At 37.8% G+C, this 16,619-nt stretch overlaps 1 long non-coding RNA gene across 1 annotated transcript in view; it reads right to left on the bottom strand.

The window, feature by feature from the left end:
• LOC136016831 (uncharacterized) overlaps window positions 1–16,619 on the bottom strand; it is a 91,104-nt gene that overhangs the window by 27,526 nt on the left and 46,959 nt on the right. Inside the window, exon 2 of the long non-coding RNA XR_010613722.1 lies at window positions 624–749. This is a non-coding gene — a long non-coding RNA (uncharacterized LOC136016831). The remainder of the gene's footprint in view (window positions 1–623; window positions 750–16,619) is intronic.

The raw sequence follows: 16,619 nt of genomic DNA, 5'->3' as shown, positions 1-16,619 counted from the left end.
GCTCTTACAGAGTGACCAAAGCTGTAATGAGTGCAAATGAGGCCTTTGATTCTTTTGGAGAGAGGATTTAGCAGTCAATAAATAAGCCTACACAATTTAGATCATTTAAAATCTTTTGCTATCATCTTTGAACCAGCTGGAGAATTATGTTTGGCTCCACACATGGACCTTAGGTTTTAAAATAACCATATTCCTTCCTGAGTGAGGCAGTGTGAAGGATAAAAGCCAGATGTATAGGCTGTCTGAGAGACTTAACTTTTTTTTTCTTGACACATTCACACCAAGCAGTGAAAGTGTGCGGTCCTAGTTGTGAAAGCTGTGGTTAGAGCCTGGTTCTGGCAAGGAGGTTGAGAGAATTTCTGTTTCTCTATCCCACATGCAGAAGAACATACTTTTTCACATTCCTGGCAAGTACGTGCAATGAGTTGATTTTCTCTTTTATGTAGTGCTCTCAGCAACTACTCTTCACAGAATTACTTGTACAAGGAAAGTGGAGTTGACAAAGCAAGTGACTGGGTTTGGGAGTCACTAGTCTTCACTTAATCACCAAATTAAGGGATTTTCACAGAGATAAATCCTTCTGAATAAGCACTTAAAATTTGCTGGATTATTTGCCAACTCACCTTTGTTGAGACTGCTTTCTGGCAGCTGATCTACCCTTCCAGAAGCTACAGCTCTTGAAGAGCTCAGCACTGGTCTGTTAATTTACAGAGGGAATCCAAAAAGTTCAGTTTTCCAGCCAGCTGAATCTGAAAACAAAAGCAAAAGCATAACAAAATGTTGCTGATAAATAAATTAATCTCTAATGTTCCACTTAAATCCCAATCCTATGTTTACTAATTTTTATCTGCCCACCCTATTAATTGGGTATATTGGTCTCTCTTTCTTTTACTAAATTATTACACCAACAGAAAAAAAACCATGATAGTCCATGAGGCAGTTTTCAGACTTTACGTGGATATGAGATTCTTAAGTGCAAGTTCTCCTAATTTGGAATATTATTTAATTCTTAGTGGGACCTATAATACAGGGACCCAATTCCTACCACAGTCATCAGGGATTTAAAGCCTTTTCAATGGGTCTGTAATCCAGAGATTCAGGTGCTTGTATCCACTTATATATGTGGATATTAAGAGCAAGAATATATATGTGCTTTCGTCACTGGCTCATTGAGCATAAACAAGCTATCCCCCATTTCAATCAAAGGTGTGTCACAGTGTAGAAATTAAATAAAGATTTTAGGGCTTTTAAAATACAAAGCAGTACGATCACTTGACAGCATTCTTTTCTATGCTACTTGCATAGGATACTTATATGCCGGTTTTGGCTGGGATAGAGTTAATTTTCTTGATAACAGCAAGTTTGGGCCTGTGCTTTGGATTTGTGCTGGAAGAAGTGTTGATAATGCAGAGATGTTTTTATAACTGCTGAGCAGTGCTTTCACAGCTTCAAGGCATTTTCTGTCTCACTCCACCTCACCAGTGAGCAGGCTGGGGGTGCTCAAGAAGTTTGGAGGAGAAACAGCCAGGACAGCTGACACCAACTGACCAAAGGATATAAGGTCGTCCAAAGGTCCATACCATAGGATGTCATGTTACGAATACAAAGCTGGGGGGAATAATAAGGAAGAGAGTGATGGCATTTGTCTTCCCAAGTAACCATTATGCACGATAGAACCCTACTGTCCTGGAGATGGCTGAACACCTGCCTTTTTGTGGGAAGTGGTGAATGAATTCCTTGTTTTGCTTTGCTTGTACATATGGTTTTTGCTTCACCTACTAAGAGTCTTTATTTCAACTTGTGGGTTTTCTCGCTTTTGCCTTTCTGATTCTCTCTCCCATCACATCAAAGGTGGAAGTGAGCAAGTGGCTGGTGGGGCTTTGTTGCTGACTGGGGTTAAACCATGACAACTTGGAAGCAGAGACCTGTGCTCCACTCCCAGATCAGAACACTTAGGTATTTTGCCAAACACATGTTTTCTTTGAAAATGAATAAACATGCCTCATCACAGAGAATGGAATTCAGATTATCCCTCTCCTTGGTGTGTGCTCTCAATACAAAACAAGAACAGGTTATTATCTATTTCTGATGACCAGCAGCATCAAAAGAACAATTGTGAGGATCTTCATGCCAAAGATGACTAATCATTTTGTTGCTGTTGTTGGTTTACAACACAGTTGCAGAAGCTGGGGAAATGTGACTTTCAGTCTACTAAATCTTGATGGGACAACTGAGCTCTGCTACCCCAGAGCCTAAGCAAATTTCTCAAATCATGTGGTAAGCTGTGCCAGTACAATTTCAAAGAGAAAGCTGCTAACTCTAGTTTTAGGTTAATTCTTCCAGAGGTTTTTTTTTTTTACATGTACATCAGAAATGTGTTCAGAAAGTACCTGTAAGAGCAAGTTGATGTAAATGCTTGCCTACTTCCTACTTCCTACTGCTTTCCTACTTTCTGTTTTAGAGACTGAGCTACAAAACCTGATTCAGTGCTACCACAGTTGATGCAGTCCTGAAATGAAAGAACCTGAAAACAGGTACCTCCTATACTTCCTGTTTAAAAACTAGTGGCCATAATGTTCCTCCAGCAGCAGAGAGCAAGTAAGCAAAAGGCTCTGATCCTGAAATACCATCTCAGCCCTATTATGTTCAACTGTTAGTTGATCTTGATTTTGGATACTTCTGCAAATTGAATCTAGTCCTATTGTGTTAAGATATTGTCATGTTGTTTCCAAGTACCAACTAATTCAGTACATCAGAAGCTCTCATTGGAAAACATGTATTCTACTGAAATGCAAGTAAATACTTTTGACTATTATGCTTATTATTGTTATTGTTATTAATGCTATTATGTAGTATTATTATTATTATTACTTCCACTACATTCTTTCCTAGTTTGAAATCATAGCAAATGAAACTTTATTTTGCAGCTGCTTAGAGCTGTTCTATTTGTAACTCTCAAACAGGTTTATCTTAAGGAAGTGTTTTCTTTGCTAACATTAGAAAGAGATATGTAAATAACTGAAAGATAAATCAGCAAAATGTTTGGAGGCAATGACAGTTTCAAAACTGAAAAAATAAGATTTTTTCATCTAATCTTATACTTGATTTTACAGTCAAAAATGGTCACAGATATCTTGTATAAATTCACACTTTTTAGTACAAACTTTCATATACACTCTCTCTTCAAAGATACTTCTAGTAATGATTCTTCAAGTAATTGATACAATACAGGAAACACATGAGAATAAAATAAACTACACGGAAATAAATGCAGTGACAAATGCACTGCATAACACCAGTTTGCTATACTGAAGCCTCTAAACCTATAAATTATGCTAGAAATCTGGATTGCAATCATAGCAAAATGCTATAATGCACTATAACATGTAACATCATTTTCGATTGGGAGTGAATTTCAGTGGTGTCCATGAGTGAAATCTTGTCTCTAAATTAAACGTTAGAGTTATGACACTGCATAGCGGCAGAGAATCTGTTGACGTGGTTCTTCAGATAGGAACTGGAAAGACCTTTGAGGAAGAAATGTTTAAGGCAACAGGTCTGAGAAAATAAATTCTCCTTTAAATATACAACAGTAATCCCAGGACTGATGAAAGTAACCTGTCTTCCATGATGTGAATATGCATACATGGTCTTATGAACTATATAACACACAATAAGACAAATAATCATTTAAAGGGACTCTGTGATGCAGAGAATATTTTTTTCAGTAATTTTTTCCAGTTTTGAGTTAGCATCCTGTGTGTTCGTGTGCAGGTTTTAGAGTAGAATTCACATACCTGATTCCATTCCTAGTTCTCTGACCATAAGAATTGTTCTTCCTTCCCAAGAGAAGCACTAAATGTAATTGGAACGCTTTGATCTGCTCTTAAAACCAGATCTGATTTTAACAGGGAGCAGCTACACAGAGAGTAGGGGCTAATATTGTTTGACCCAAAGCTGACATTGTTTTATGCATAGATCGTCAGTGCATTAAACCCTGCCCTGAATTTTAAGGTTCATAGTTTAATATGCAGAACACTAAGACATTAAATTTTACAGATTTCTGCAAAGATAGAATGGAAAGAACCCTGGATGTTGTCAGTGTATAAGGAGGAGGTTAGAACTAATTTTGTCCCACCTCAGAAGGTATTTTGGCTAATATTCTCTCACCCAATTTAACCACATACTATCCTACCTACATTGCATTTGCAGTGACTTTGGAATACTCATCTCTCTTTCTTCTGAATGCCAGATGTGTATTAGCTTTCAACTTAGGACTGTTATTTGTTTGAAAGGTACACTGAAATCCATAGGTAGACTGGTCAAGTCTATCTTCTTGGTGTTGGTTTACTCCCAGTTGGTTCTGTGATACTGAAAAAGTTTCAATTCTACAGTAGGAAAACAATTCTCAGCTACATTTGACTTTCAGTTGTTCTGGGTTCTCCCCTTCTGAAGATAAAATACGTGCAGATATGTATTTTGTGAGTTTTAGATACAATCTACCCACCCACATTTATATCAAATTGCCCAAGCAAAGGCTGTCCTTATCCTCTTCTCCCAGTCATTTGCATTTAAAAAATTTACAATGAGCTTTACCACACTGGGCTTTTCATCTCCTCATTAGGAGGAGAAGGAAGATAACTGAGATTTAAGGAATGAAAATCCTTATAAGATCTCCAGCTACAGGAATTTTGAGCACACTTTTACATGGTACAGCATTTACCAGGCAGTAGAGTAGGATCATTTCTTTTCTTTAAACTGAGATTTATTTTAAAGTGCTGTCTCTGCTGCTTTTAAGATAGCATAGAGCATCTCCTGCTGCTGTGCTTTGCAAGCTGTTGGTATTCTCGTGTAGTGAATTGTGGTCTGTTATTGGACACGGCTTTGGTAAACCCTAAAATGCAAAAAAAAGCCCTTAACCATAGTGCTCCTGTGATTTTGGGTAGAAGTTGTTCTGGGCATGCAATTACTTCAAATAACTGCTGTCTGCTACTAAGAAGCATTCCTTATCTCTTTCAACATTGCTGGATATATTGCACTACAGTATTCAAAAGCCACTTCAATCATCGTAAAGATACATGCTCTTGTGGTTTATACCAACTCCTCATCTCACACTCAATCTCTATGAAATCTTGGTTACCAGTAATAGGTTCTTACCAAAACTGTCATTTGACACTTTCTGAAGTATTTTCTGGGCAGGTTTGCAAACGATTCAGCTCAGTAGCATAGAAGAAAGCATTTCATCACTGAAAATTCCCACAGCAAGTATCTTTGCTCACTCAAGAACAGACACTTGATCACGTGTCTACAGCAGTAACTGTTCTATAATTAATCCAGGTTCAGCTGATTCCTAATTAATAATTAAGGTTGTGTTCAGCAGTTTAGTTAAAGAAAGGATTCAACCATTTAGCTTTATACAAGGAATCCAATCTTTCTTACATTTTGAGTGTTTAATCCATAAATAAATATAAAATAATGTCTTTTCAACTAACTGTCTTGTTTAATTTAGGTGTTAGGAATGATCAAACCCATAGCTTTTAAAAGAACATCTATCTACATATCACTTCTCTCCAGTTCTCTTTTAATAATGAATTGTCAGTTTGCTATCATTTTAACATCCAAAACAGTTAATATACGTTAAAACCTCATAAAAAGAAAACACTTCATCCTTTAAAGGACTATGCTTATACTGTTTATGACCTGTTTCTTGGTTTTACTGTTCTTGTGGTTTTCTTTAATTCATACTGGTGACAATTTACAGTCTCAATATGCTTGTTACTGCCAAATGGATTGAAATTCTTCAAAATCATGCCTCTCTACCAAAGCCCTGGTGGACAAGAGTATAAGAGTCTCTAGTAAAGGTGACCATTACAGAAATGTAGGGCTTGATTTAGGAACTAGGTGATCTTTAGGGTCACTTCCACCCCAAACCATTCTATGATTCTATGATTAACGTACTAGTGAGTTGTTGTTTTTTTTTTTGTTCCTAGTTCAGAATTTCTAGATTTGGTAGGTTTGGGTTTGTTTCCTTTGGTTTGGGGTTTTTTGGGTTTTGGTTGTTGGTTTTTTGGTTGTTTTTTTTTTTTTTTTTTGGTTGGTTGGGTTTTTTGTGTGTCTTTAGGTTTTGTTCCAGGTTTTTTGAGGGGGGGTTTCCTCATAGATACCTCAGTACTTTCAATAATGAAACAGAATTAAAGCAATACCTTGCCACTGTTTAGCTACCTGTTTGTAGCTAGACAAGGGCAAAATTCTGTATTTCAAGGTTACATTATTTTGACCTGGAAGAATAGCCCTTTATCAATCACTCAAGGACTTCCTTGCATACATTTGTCCAACCACCAACATCTGCTTGAACAAACAAATCTGTGCGTTTCATCCCACCTTTAAACAGATGACAGGGGAGGAAATCTGATCTACTTTATGTAAATTATATGTGACCTCTGGGCTGTTGGTAAGGTGCCAATGCATCCTTCAACTGAGCAAATATTGGAGACCTGATCTAAAACCTGTATTTTTGGAAGCTGTATGTATTTATTTGTGTCATTCAATTCAATCAGCTTCCTGCAATCAGTAAAATAATCCTTGTTGGAGAGGTCTGGATAGTGCATGTATTTCTTTCTGGCTCATAAAGGGACAAAGTGTCATTAGCCACTCATTCCTAGCAGGGTTTGTGGAGTCTGTGGTTTTCTTCATTTGGTCAATAGTACAATTAGTCTCACAGAGAAACATAGTTTTCATTTACACAAATAGGAGTGTTCCTTAAAGAGCATCTACAGAGGACTTTCATGGGGAAAGGCTGCTTTGGCACCTCAATATTGCTGTCAAGAACGATTTTAAGAGATGTATACTGCATGAACTTGCTTTTTTATAAAGCAGAGCACACGTACACAGCAGTGAAAAATAGATACACTTTAAGGCACATGACTAGATATTTATGATTTCATGCTATTTTACGTGTATATATTTAAAAGCTTTTTAAAATATATATCAAGTCATTTTTCAAATAAAGACTCCTTACTGTGCCAAAAAGTAAAGATGTCCATCTGTACATTTTGTAAATTTTGAACTAAATCATTCACAGCTTTCTGTGTGAAGGCATTACTAGCCATGGATTCCATGTGATACCTAATTATAGTGCGGATGTGGGTTGAGAAGTGCATGATGCAGATAGGATGGCTTTCTTGTAATTTTTTTCTGAAATATTTGCTTCATCTCTCACTCTGGTTACTTTACACCATCTGCTTTGAGTTCCCTTCAATCTTACTTGATAGAGGATAAGAATACAGCCAGTTTAGGAAGCAGGCAAAAGTCAATCCCCAAACCTTTTTCTGTTTAAAATCCCCCAAACCACACCAAAACCCCAGAACAATCAGGGCAAACAATCACACTATATATAGCAGCTGGCTTGTGAGAGTGCATGTATGCATGAGCCTGTCTATGCACATGGTTTTTGTTTTGGTTTTGATAAGATAAGGGTTCTTGCCAATGTTCTTTTTTCTATCCATAAACACTTCCAAAACTTTGGAAGGTATCCACTGAGAGGTTTTTGCTTGTGTCTTCAATTCCATTTTTCTTTTTCCACCCTTTCCACTATATTTATAGTTGAAACTATGTACTAAGTTGAATGAAAATATACACTATGCAGTTTTTATATGAAGTAGATACTATACACAAGCACTATAGCATAAGTGAGAAGGAAAGTATCTGCACTTTGAGTTCTTCAGCAATTATATCAATATGGATAAATGGCATTAAGTGTAATCATTCAGAACCTTGAAAAAAAAAAGAATAATCTGGTCTTAATATTATATATTGCAGAGAAGAACAAATGCTATTTTCTAGCACTTAAAATTACTGAAAATCGTGTATTCTGGAGTTTCTCTTTTAAGTCTTCAGTAGAATTATTGCATTTGTCTCAAATATTTTAAATTGTATCATTCACATCATGGTAACATGCCGGTGGTTAGAATAAAAAATTGAATGTAAGCAGGTACTTCCTGACAGTAGGAGGATTGAAAAAAAAAACAAACCCCAAATTCCAATCCCAGAAGAAAATCTAGAGCAGGTAAATATAGTATTAATAATAGAAACATCTTTCTGTACTTTATATGGCAGATATTTAATCTATTGATTGTTTCCCAGTGTAGTGAAAAGCATGGATTAATAAATATTAGAATAGTTAGGGTTGGAAAGGACCTTAAGATCATCTAGGTCCAACCCCCCTGCCATGGGTACGGACACCTCACAGTAAACCATGTCACCCAAGGCATCATCCAACCTGGCCTTGAACACTGCCAGGGATGGAGCACTCACAACCTCCCTGGGCAACCCATTCCAGTGCCTCACCACCATAACAGGAAAGAATTTCTTCCTTATATCCAATCTAAACTTCCCCTGTTTAAGTTTGAACCCGTTACCCCTTGTCTTGTCACTACAGTCCCTGACGAAGAGTCCCTCCCCAGCATCCCTACAGCCCCCCTTCAGATACTGGAAGGCTGCTATGAGGTCTCCACGCAGCCTTCTCTTCTCCAGGCCCAACAGACCAAACTTTCTCATCCTATCTTCATACAGGAGGTGCTCCAGTCCCCTAATCATCCTCGTGGCCCTCCTCTGGACTTGTTCCAACAGTTCCATGTCCTTTTTATGTTGAGGACACCAGAACTGCACACAATACTCCAAGTGAGGTCTCACAAGAGCAGAGGGGCAGGATCAGCTCCTTCAACCTGCTGGTCACACTCCTTTTGATGCAGCCCAGGATATGGCTGGCTTTCTGGGCCATTCTCTCCCTGCAACTTTCTGAGACTAGTTTTTACAGGCCACAAAATTCTGAACTCTAATTTTGATATGCACTATGACTGCAGTGTTTAAACCTGCTCCTGGTCCAGGGCAGAAATGAAGATAATTCTGAAATTCAGAAATGAATGAAGCATCCCCCATTAGTTTCTGTCTGTTCTATTATGTTGGTTAGGGCTGGAAGATTCAGAAGTCACATTTCAGACAGATACAGATCTGTCACATGACAAAGTGAGGATGACAAAGTCAAATATATTACCAAATTATATGACATTTATCATGAGTGGCTATTACCACCATGTACAGCTAAGCAGGTACATACGCTGCATTTATTTGAACCTGAGGGTATTTTTTCCTCCCCCAGTTCTTTAGGTACTTGAATCCCAGAGTCATGTTGGACAAACATATTGCAATCTAATTATCTCAGACTTGCCATAGGGCAGAAGTTCAATATAGCTATCAGGGAAGTATTTTGCCACGCATCACCCATTCCATTAAGACTGCCTGCACTTAGGTAGTGAATGTAATGCAATTCAAGCTAGTTTACACTGATAATATTATTCTCAGTAGAAACAGAACTTTTGTAATTGTCATTAATAAGGTAAATTTAATAAATATTTTGGGCTATTAAAAATTAGATGAGGCATGGATTGTCTTAAACTCAGGTTTGTCTGTTACCCGACTAGATATGACTCTATTTGTACATTACAAACCATATTAATATTTGCGCCCCAGATTATTTAAAGATCATTGTTTCCCAAGATATTACTGGTGCTGAATACCAAATTCGTGATACTTAAGACTTTTCTAAGTAAATGAAAAGTCATGGAAATTTACTGCATTATATAATGGAATCTCCATATGCAACTTCTCTGCAGCAAAATAAAGAATGATGTTATATGAATTTTCTCCATTGTAATCTTACTTTCCTTACTCTGAAAATCATTGTCAATGGCAAAGAAAGCTAATAAGATGCTTAAAGAATATCTTATTATCATAAAAAAAAGCATAACAAGTCATTATTTTGCTTATGCACGAGTTATGGACATAAACACATAATGTTTAATGTTTGTTTAAATATCAACATCATAGAATCGTAGAATAGTTAGGGTTGGAAAGGACCTAAAGATCATCTAGTTCCAACCCCCCTGCCACAGGCAGGGACACCTCTCACTAAACCATCCCACCCAAGGCTTCATCCAACCTGGCCTTGAACACTGCCAGGGATGGAGCACTCACAATCCTCACATATTTTTGCCATTTCTATTAAATGGATATATCTTTCTTTTTAAAACAGATTGCATAGGTGTTTTAAAGCAGATAAACAATAGCAGAGATGGTATTTATATGCCATTGAAAGACACAATAAGACTAGCTGGAAAATATCTATAAAATTAATTATTTCCTTTGGAAGTACAGTTAAGATCATTTTCTGGGGATTTACCAATAATATTTTTCATTATGAGGTATGAAATATTTGTCATGTAGAAGAACTACTTTAGAAAAATACAACCAAATGAGTTCTGAAGTTTAACTTTGTTTTGTCAAGTCATGACATGCCACATAGCAACGTTGAATACCTTGTCATGTCACAGGATAGTTAGCCCACGTTTCCTCTATTATTTTCATGCAGATTTTGATTTACTTAAAACATACAAATAACCATCTCAGCTGGTACATATGAAACATCTTTGTTTGGTGAGAAATCGAATTGCTCTCTGCTCTTTTTCAAACTCTAAAAAGATTTCCACTCTGGCCATGCTTTTGACTTAGATTCCTCCGTCTGCATTTAGGTACAGACAGCATTTGTATTGTGTGCAATCCTACACATAAATTTTAAAAATCTCCCTTTTCTGCAGTAATTTCTGCACATATCCAAAGGAGCTTAACCTGTGGAAGAGTACACTGATGGGGCCAGGCAGACCTCAGCCAGCGTATGCTTAAAATCTCCTGTGCAAGTGCACCTGCACTGAGGAGTGGGGCTATGCAGACAGAAAATCCTACTGCTTCATCTAAATTGCCTGTAACAAATTATTAAACTCCTTGATTAATAAAAGCTTTTTTTTTTTTTTTTTTTTACAGTGCATTTCCTTCCTGCTTTTATCTTTCCAATTCTCAGCCTGATTTATTTTCTAAGCAAAACAGAAACAATCTTTTCTGAGTGTTTGGTACTTAATTTCGGTGCAGGCATATGTTCTGCACAGTTCTGCTATGCTGGGATTTATTCCTATTTCCCAGGGTATAGTACCACTGGGCTCGGGTATCTGTACCAGCCTCCACATGTTCATGTTTATCACTCTTCAGCGAGCAGGCATGGCAATGCTTAGTAGTTCTGCCCTCTCCCATAAGCTGTGTGTCATACTGCTGTCGATTTATTTGGAGCCATTCTGATTTGGAGCCGATGGCAGCGTTCCTATTGCTCCATCGGAAGTCCTCAAGGTTGTTGTGGGTTGAGGACATGCTGGCCATTTTGAAACAGTATGGCATAACTAATGGAAGTGTCCCATTTCAGCAAGTCGGCATGAAGTTTATTCCTGTCATTGGTGTCACCAAATCAAATCTGCTTGCAAAAGTTAAAGCTATCAAAGCCTCCCTTGTTTCCTCACTTATAATTCAGGAATTGCAGAGCCATCTACTGGTGTTTCTTATAGCTATGGGTATGATACTAAGGCATTTGGGAACAAAAAATAAAGGAGCCCTGAATCTGTAAGAAAGATGTTCATCCAAATTAAGCAGGTGAATTTTGCCTTTGTTATTGCAATTTTGGGGAGAAAAATGAGTAGAAGTGGGCAACCACATTTCATCTGTGAAAATTCATAAAAATAATGAGCAAGCTAATAGAAGAATGTGAGTCATAATGATGAAATGCTGAAGCTTGAGTGCTGAAGTTTAAGTGAAGGTTGAAAGGGAAAACTTCAAAATCCACTTTTTTGTGTGTTTTTGACTACTTATAACAGATATTTTTATTAAGGTAAATAGCTGCTCTTAAATTGTAGTAAAGATAGACTTCTTGGCTACAAATTCTGCCAGGTGAATTGTCCTGGTGGTCCTAACTGGAGCAAAAATAAGATTGAATTTGAGGATCTTCAGTGGGAGATAAGTTCTCCTTTCAGGAACAAGCAAAGTTAAGGTAATAGTGAATATTACCACACATAAATTAAGTCCCCACCAATAATTAGCTTCTTGTCCCCAGATAAGTGTCGTTGCAATTTGTCTGTTGCATTTCTACATCTCTTGCAAAGAAAGCTGTTCTCTGGAAGGCCTAATTGCAACCCACATTCAGGCGGCGGGTCCTGTTCTGTGTCAGATCTGCTTGAATTTGTGAAGTTTAACGTTAGGATGACTAGTTGAAGGCACACTGTTATGACCACTAGAGCAACTTCTAGCACAAGGCAACAGTGAAGAAGCTTTATTCAGGCCACTTTCTCCTGGGGAGAACTTCTGGCTTATCACTCCTCCTAGGTGTGTCTAAACAGAGGGATGCAGCTGGGGAAACAAGACATATTTGCAAAGCCAGTCCCTGGCTGTCCTTAGGATAAATCTACACTAGTATATAAAACATGCAGAGGACGGTTTCTCATTCGAAACCAAGTGGCACAAATTGGCTTAACAACTGCAATGTGCTTTCTAAAGAGGAGTATACAAATATACATTACATAGAGCTCGGCCCAGAACCTTCTCTGAGCCCCATGTAGTGCTGCTGAAGCCCTAAGACATTGTAAATTATAAATATGTATTTGGTCAGTTCAGAATCTCTGAAATAATGTATGGACTGTACAGCAACCCATCAGCAAGAAAAGGCTGGCTACAAGATACATACCCTGATCTGTGTCAAGAGGGCACATGGAGGTGTCTGACAAATCAAAGCCAAGTTATATAGTGTTGAGTGACTTTAGGATAGGGGAATCAAACTGCTCTGGCCTTGTTCTTGCTGCTTATGGAGAATATCTTTGCCATTTGTTATGGCCTGAATCATGCCTGCATATTGCCCACAAAAGTACAAGCAGGGATGAGCCAAACTGCTCCTGAGAGCTTTGTGGCTATTAACCAGTACTGATGATCACAGATCAGTGTTTATTTTAGGCACATGGCTTTGTTTAGATTTGTTTTTTGTTTGTTTTTTTTTTTATTCTTATGAGCAGACAGAATTGCTTGAGCAAAATCAGGGCAAGCATTGGTTAGCAAGGAAATAAATTAAATACAAAGTGGAGAGTATGAGTAATTTGGCAGAGATTCAGGAAAAAATTGTTGTGAAAGGTGAGGGAAAGAAATTAAGAAAAATGTTCTCAAATCCAAATCAGGAAAGGAAAGAATAAGGAGTGTTGAGTAGATAAGAATGAGGAATTAGAAGGAAAATGGAAGTCAAATAAGACAAGAACTGACGGAGGAAACAGAACATCACATTCAGGGACTTATTGAACCCAGCACACAGAGATCCCTAGTCAAGTCTGTGCTCCCAAGAATTTCCCTAATTCCTATGGTGTTTCATCTCTAATTGATCTGCTTTAATTCTTACTAGAACAGAGATACTTGTTTCATTTATCAGCAGACCTAAGACAGGTCTGCTTCAGGACACAGACTAAAATATTCTCAGAAGCAAATCATAGCACATTAACAATGCAGGAAGTAATAGCTTTGTCTTTTCTTTTTACAAAGCGCTCTTGCAGCAAAGCCCTTCATCATTCCAATGCAAGTAATCAATCTATATTTGGCAAAATATTTAAGTACTTGTTTAATATTACACACAGATTTAAGGAGTTCCATATGTTAATGGATCCCAACTATATGGTTGATTTAAAGCTGTACTTATGCATTTTCCTTGAATGGGACATTTAGGTTTGTACTTGACTAGTTGTATCTTATTCCCAGCATTTCTGAATCCAGAATCTATCACATTATATAATTAGAGACCAGTTCAAGAATCTGTCACAGCAATACCTTGACTAATTCTTGAAGTTACAGCCTATATCATCCAGCTTCCACTCAAATCAGAGGGGCCTGTGCAACCTCCTTTTCAGAGACCATCTCTACTTAGCCAAAGCTCTGTCAGCAACTCTTTGCTGCCAGAACTTCCAAACAAGGGATAAGGAGGAATTGGATTGTACTGGGCAGGAAACAGTCACTTTCATGACCTTTCTTCAGCCACTCTGCGTTCAGGAATGTTAGAAGACAAACCTAGAGGCTCTTCCCCCTTCATCCTCCATCAGCACCTTACCTGCTGACTGTTGTCTCCCCAGAGAAATGTGTAAATGCACTCTCACGCTTGGGCATAATAAGTTTCAGAGGGTTCAGCACTGATTTCATCTTATGTATATATTCCAAAACACATTAAAAATCATTGAACAATGTCTTGAGCTTTTCACTCTTTTCTAATGCACCAATTCTAATCCATAATTTGCTGGATTTCACTATACAAACTGATCTCAAAAATACAAAGACCATGTTGTCTGAGACCGCTAGAGACCTGCTACTGTGCACAACTGGAGACAAGAGGCTCTCTGAGGGGGTTTATCTTCACACTTCTGTACATTTTTAAATGTTCTGAGAATGAGTGGTGAAGTGTTATTGGATTTGCTAAATATACCCCTATGCTGGTATCTGCAGCACAGCTAAAACACATCCATGTATTACATTGCTGTTGTCAGAGCATAGTATATAATTAAAAGCAAAAAAAAAAAAAAAAAAAAAGCCATAAAAGGAATAAAACCCCATCTAAAAGACTTCTTATAATAAAGCATGTAGGGCTTTGTAGGTGCATTTATATTAAAATAGGAGCCATTTATACGTTCTTATAATAGAATTCAAATCTACAAAATAATTGCCTTGGGTAAGATTTCAGTATTCTCCTAATACAATAATAAATAATTCTTATTTAATTTTGCTACAGTAGCACTGAAAAGCATCAGCTAAGAACAGCTTTTTGCACACTATGAACGCACATTAAGAAACGATTCTTCCCCTGCAGAGTAAATCAACAAGCCTGACTGTGCCATAGACTGAATGTATTTGTATGTAGCATGTACTAGAGAGTATTCTGATAGAAGTGCTTAAAAAACTGATAAATCAGGCTACTTTCAAACTTCAGCTCTTTATTGGACTGGCATTAATTGGCAGTACAAATGGTCAATAAAATCATTATCACTACATATTCAAACACTTAATCCTTAACATTCCTTTTATTCCAAATTAGTTGAAGGTGAACGTCACCTCACAAGTTAGGACAACTTAAGGCTAAGGTACCTAGTCACTGATACAGAGTTCAGGGTTGAGACATCTTGATGAATAGAACTATGGCCCAGATACGGATGCTTTTTTCTTTTCCATTTTCCTTACTCATGTTTTGTTCTGCTCAACACTTTCCACGAAAGAAAAGGGATGATCTCATTTGCTCTTGACATAGTTCATATTTGTGGAGATGGACCAGGACTTGTTCTGGTTTTGCCAAGCATCTTTCCTACTTGTTCGTGCAGAGTTAACCCAATTGCATCAGACATCTATTGTTACACTTCTTTTGTTCTTACCTAGTGAATTTTGCTGCTTGCACAAACTACCATGTGAAGCAAATACACCACAAATCTCCATTTGTGTGTTTGCAATTATATATCAGGTTTATGTTTAGCTATGTTACAATATGTTTATTGCTGTGTCTGGTATTGGTAGTATTACCAATTATATTTAAACAGGTCTACATTATTGTCACATATTTTAATGTCATTATATTGGAGTTTAAGGCAAGCAAATGAGAGTTGTACCTTTCTTAGCCTACTTCTACCTTGCCTGTGATAAAGTCTTGGCTATGTCAGGCCTGTTAAAAAGGACATTTTAGATATGTAGCACACTTACAGCATAAAAGAGGAAAACTAAAAATCTAAGGTACTTAAGGCTTCTACGATTAGGTGATGCATGAATATGAGACTTCGGATAGTGTGTGGTGTCCCTGCCCATGGCAGGGGGATTGGACCTAGATGATCTTAAGGTCCTCTCCAACCCCAACTATTCTGTGATTCTGTGACTCAGATGTGTTTTCAGATATGGACACTTTAGTACTGCTTAAGTCTCCCTTCACATGTATCAGGCCTTTGATGATAAGATTATGTCCTATTAAATAAAAGATGTAATCATTTAACCTACCAATGAAAGGATGAAGGTATTAAGTGAGAAGGTGTCCTGGGTTCAGCAGTAGCAGTAATTTTTATTCCTTCTCAGTAGCTGGTGCAGCGCTGTGTTTTTGACTTTCAGACTGGGAACAGAGCTGATGACACTTGATGATTTTAGTTGCTGCTCAGTAATGTTTACTCTGACCAAGGACTTTCTGAGTCTCATGCTCTTCCAGGGTGGAGGGGAAGCTGGGAGGAAGCAGAGACAGGACACCTGACCCAAACTAGCCAAAGAGGTATTCCATATCACAGCACATCATGCCCACTATATAAACTGGGGGCAATTACCCAGAAGAGTTAGATCACTGCTTGGGTCGGGCTGGGTATCGGTTGGTGGGTGGTGAGTGGTTGCATTCTCTTCCCTTGTCATTATTATTATTGGTGGCAGCAGTAGTGGTTTGTGTTATACCTTAGTTACTGGACTGTTCTTATCTCAACCCGTGGGAGTTACATTCTCCTGATTCTCCTCCCCCATCCCTCCGGGAGTGGGGGAAGGAAGGGGGCGAGTGAGCGATCTGTTGAATGGTTCTGGGTTGCTGGCTGGGCTTGCATCATGACAGAAGGAAAAGTATTTTTCTTCATAGTGTTTTTGTTTGGATTTTTGTTTCTTTGGGTTTTGTGTCATTTGTATGTCCTAATGTCTAGCTCTAGATATTTATTTGCAGATGT

This window comes from Lathamus discolor, chromosome 6, assembly GCF_037157495.1.
Source record: "Lathamus discolor isolate bLatDis1 chromosome 6, bLatDis1.hap1, whole genome shotgun sequence".
Classification (NCBI taxonomy): domain Eukaryota; kingdom Metazoa; phylum Chordata; class Aves; order Psittaciformes; family Psittacidae; genus Lathamus; species Lathamus discolor.
The sequence above is the reverse complement of the archived record's forward strand: the minus strand, read 5'-3'. Positions and strand labels throughout refer to the sequence as shown.